Source organism: Octopus bimaculoides, chromosome 5, assembly GCF_001194135.2.
Source record: "Octopus bimaculoides isolate UCB-OBI-ISO-001 chromosome 5, ASM119413v2, whole genome shotgun sequence".
Taxonomy (NCBI): Eukaryota; Metazoa; Mollusca; class Cephalopoda; order Octopoda; family Octopodidae; genus Octopus; species Octopus bimaculoides.
In genome coordinates this window covers 72985318-72990144 of record NC_068985.1, presented here as the reverse complement: position 1 = coordinate 72990144, position 4827 = coordinate 72985318, and the positions used below count along the sequence as shown (strand labels likewise).

The following is a 4827-nucleotide window of genomic DNA, read 5'->3' as shown; positions in this document are numbered from 1 at the left end:
GCACACATATACTCATACACAGACATATACACGTGTCTGTATGTTTGTATTTATACGTATATCTGTGTGTGTGTGTGTGTGTGTGTGTGTGTGTGTGTGTAATTCTTTTATTATATAATTTTACATTTGGTTTATCAATACTTTATCAGAAGCGTTTTGCTGTATTATTATCATCTAGTATAATATGTGTAACAATACATAGCATCGGTTAACACCGCAAAACTACCTGCTCTTCAGGTTTAGGTATAAAAACCATTTGCTGAATGAATTTTTATTTTCAAAAACAGATATCTTCCGTCGAAGTTGTTCTTATCATTCCATTTGCATATCACACTTAAAGTAAAACGTAACTACAAATTCAAATTAACAGGTTAAAATATAGAATGAATCCAAGAGAACAAAAGAATCGTGAAAAAGAATTAATAATTAAACGAACATATAAATGAGAAATTAAGTAGGAGATTCGTCTAATAATAACCAGTATTACTGAAGAAATTCTACGCACAATTTCTTGCCTACTCTGTAATTTGATAATGTGTTATATTGAGTACGTATTTAAAAATTTTCGTCATCATTTAGTTAAGTGTGAACTACTAGCAGAATCATCTAGCATGCTCTCTCATTCTCTCGGATAAGAAAACACAGACATTTTTCAAGACAGATAAACTCTACGGTTATTCATGGATTTTCAGCTAAATCATCAGTAAAACTATTTCCGTTCTTTACTTGTATCTCATAGCCGGTACCCACGGACGAGCTTAATAAAGCGAACTCCAAAGTTAAAACCTAAATTTTAACATTGATACTATATGTGTATGTTTAGACAGTCAGGCGCGGGCAGGCAGACAGACAGACAGAGAGAAGTATTTATATACGTTTCTGTGAGTGTGCAGCTCCTGTCTCATGCCGTTAAAGCTCTGCATGATTGCTTGAACTGTAGCCAAATTTCCTCATGTCACACCCTATAATCTAGAATAAATATATTTTAGATAATGCAATCTAAAACACGATATCTGGAAACTAAGACTACGGTTAATCATAGATGGAACACTTTGAATCATAGAAATATTTGATCGAAGCTAAAGAACTTTAGAAACCAAAACGATTTAATACAAAGAATTCTACATAGAACTACAATAAAATGTCTGTAGGGGATTTAAACCTACAACCGGTTGGTAGAAAACTTGATACTTTATTTCTACCGCCATCTTTCCGTCATTACTGAAAGGCAGAACATCTACATGAACGGTCGAGCAACAAGAAATAGCAACCAAATTATCCTCGAATCACATTGTAATGTTTTCTAAAAGAACACATCAGATAACGTTTAGTGTACAAGTATTTCAGATGAAAATACGGTATAGTCAGGTTTGAAATGGTGCCTATCTGCTCTATTAAAACTTATCTGGCGTAAAGCAACAACAAAAACCTTACTATTATAAACGTTCCTAAATAAACATTTCAGCATTAAATCCATGTCTAAATACGTTTCTTTGTGGAAAGGTGATACACGCATGCACGCACACACACGCGCGCACGCACACACACACACACACACACACACACACACACACACACACACACACACACACACACACACACACACACACACGCATACATATACATACATTATTCATATACACGATGAAGGTGTATCAGATACCATAAAACATAAATGGTTGATTAATTAAAATCATCTCCGCCTCTAGATATGCCACAATTATTGAATAGCAACTAAAGCTCCATATGAGAAAGAAGCATGAATTCTCCAAAGCTGACACGCCATTGAAGGAAAAGACAGGCTTATTATGTGGAGACAAGAGGACAGTCGTGGAGTCGTATTTCTACCGCAGTAGACGTCATTAGCATGGCGAGTTGCCAAATGAGTTAGACATTTACAAAAATGGGGGTTTGAACAAATTAAAAAAGAAAGCAAGAAAGGAAAAATAACTCAGAGTGGCCATACAACATAGACCATACAACATAAATGAGTTATTAAAATCATTTTCGCTTCTAGATGATATGTTACAATTACCAAACGGCAACGCGAAAAGGTGAGATAAGTGTTATATGAGATAATTGTATTAAATGCCGTTTTTGTAATTGTGAAACAGCCTCTGCAGGTAAAAATGATTTTAATAAATCAAGAATTTATATTCTATAGTATATTCACACACAGGTTTAGATTTCAGAACAGATCTATCAAATGTTATATAATACACCATTAGTATCATTCAAGCGTTCGGAGGGAATTTGAGTCTTTCAAACCAAATACTTGTCAGTCATTTGGCTCAGCTGTTATTGATCTAATCCCAACAGCAATTAATCATATACCCGTTCTCTTTATCCAAAACCATCTAGTTGCTTTATCTACGACTTCGGCGATAAAGCGTATATACCCACTTCTTAGCTATACCAGTGACTGTTAGTCTAGTTAAAGTGAATTAAATTGATTGTCCAGCTAACATCCGGCAAACTATTGTTGTTGTTGTTGTTGCTTATGTCGGCTCTGGTGGTGGTGATGGTGCTTTGTTTTAAAGATGGGAAGACTCAAAAAACCTCTTCGAATAACTGATCTTATTCCTCAGACATTTTGTCGAAAAATTGGACACCATGCTTTCTTGAGAAATGTTAAAGAAATGGCCAAATGTTACAAAATAAATCACAAATTCTACTCCGAAGGATGGAAATATAAGGAAGCCGAGTAATTCCCTACAACCCTTGACGCAAGGAGCAAAAGTTTTAAATATAGATATTTGAAACACGGACAGGCTTAAAATTTACGAGCTATTCGAAGTGAACTTCTTGCAAACACAACAGCCATAACGATAATGATAATCTTTTCTACAACAGGCACTATAAGAACCGGAAGAAATGCTGCTTAGTATTCTGTCCTAATAATAATAATAATAATAATAATAATAATAATAAATTACAAACATCACTAATAATATCAAGAATGTGATTATAACTATTAGAAATCTAATAACATAGCTCTCCTAAAATCATAACGGTGGGAAACCAATTTACTCCATCACCCAAAAAAAGAAACCGCCGGCACAAGAGTTGGGTTACAGAATTAATTACCTGGCAAGAATTAGAAATAGACTGCAGCAGCTGGGAAGGGTTGACTGAAAAGAACTGGGGAGTAAAGATAATGAAGTCGGTATGGGAATGAGATTGGAAATAGTGGTTGGAAATAGACCTGATGCAGAGAACAAAACACTGCAAATCTAAAGAAAACACTGTTTAGTAAACCATAAAACTATGCTCCTAAGACAAAAACATAAAAAACAAAAAAAAAACACGGAAATATGCCAAAATAAACGGTTGCAGTGGTCAGAGCTGTGATGTATTGTATGCGATAGTTCTAAATCTGTAAATGACGCCACAAATGACAAGTTGACCTAGTATAAAAAAGCAGAAAGAGAACAGCGAGTTTAATTGCTGTTTCAAAAGATGATAGCTGTCTGTAGGAGACTTTTTCTAGGAAACTGTAAGTGGTTGAAAACAGTAAGAGCAATGAACAGTATTTAGTATTTACAGTATTTAGTTACAGATTTTTACGTCTTGAATTTAAATCCTGCAGAGGTTAACCTTGCCTTTCATCTGCCGGCGTGGGTAAAGTACGTGTCGCTGAAATATTATGGTCGATCTAAAAAAAATTATACCGTATAATTCAAAAGTCCCTTCAGATTAAATGGCTTACAACCGAGGTCAGTTAAACTCAGCTAGGTTTCTTAATATGCTTCATCTCTCTTCTCCCAATCCTGCCTTCACGTCTTCCAGTTTTCTACAGCTTTCGCCTGCCTCCCTAATGCATTCATTATCGCACTACAATTCCATTGACTGCCACAGCTCAGATTCCAGGATAGCTGATCAAATGATAATCATTTTCGAGTCATTCACGTAATTCTTACCCATATTTCAATAAATTTACTGGAAAACACTGGCAGAATCGTTACCGCACCGAACAAAATGCTTAGGTGCTTTTCGTCCGTCTTTGAGTTCTGAGTTCAAATTCCGCAGAGGTCGACTTTACCTTTCATCCTTTCGGAGCCGATAAAATAAGTACCAGTGGAATACTGAGCCGATGTAATCCATTTACCCGCTCCCAGCGAAATTGCTGGCCTTGTGCCGAAATTTGAAATTCTGGGGTCGATGTAAACGGTTATCCCCCTGCCCCAACCTTATTGGCCTTGTTGCAAATGTTAAATCATTATTATCATCATCAACATCATCATGAGGGCATCGAGCTGGAATAATCGTTAGCACACCGAATAAAATGCTTAGCGGTATTTCTTAGTTATCCGCTACTGCAATGGTATCCACTTAACCATTGGATTTTTTTCAAATAACATACATAATAACATGGTTACAATGATTAATAATCAAGGATGCGGGTTTTTCTCTTCACATCGTATCTATTTCTGACAGTTTTTAACGCTATATGCATTAATTATGTCAGCCTATATCGCTCAAAGATTAGATAAATTTGATATCAGTTCTTATGCTAACCATTTTACCGTTCACTGTACGCGTAATTCTAATTTCAATGAATTGAGATTCCGGAGTTGTCAACCCTGTGTTTTTTTTTGTTTTTGTTTTTTTGGGGGTTTTTTTTTATCAGATGATCAAATACTTTTCCGTTCCTCATTTCTTGGAAAGTCGCGAATAATTAAAGTTTTCTTGTCCGTTTCATTAAGTGCGTCAGCTCTGAATGTTTTCCATACGAATAACGTCCCTGTATTCAATCACACACGCACGCACGCATACACATACACACACACAAACGCACACACACACTCATATATATATATATATATA

The 4827-nt window shown here is 35.5% G+C and overlaps 1 protein-coding gene across 1 annotated transcript in view; it reads left to right on the top strand.

The window, feature by feature from the left end:
* LOC106869259 (uncharacterized) overlaps positions 1–4827 on the top strand; it is a 76563-nt gene that overhangs the window by 24881 nt on the left and 46855 nt on the right. The gene's annotated exons all lie outside the window — the stretch shown is intronic.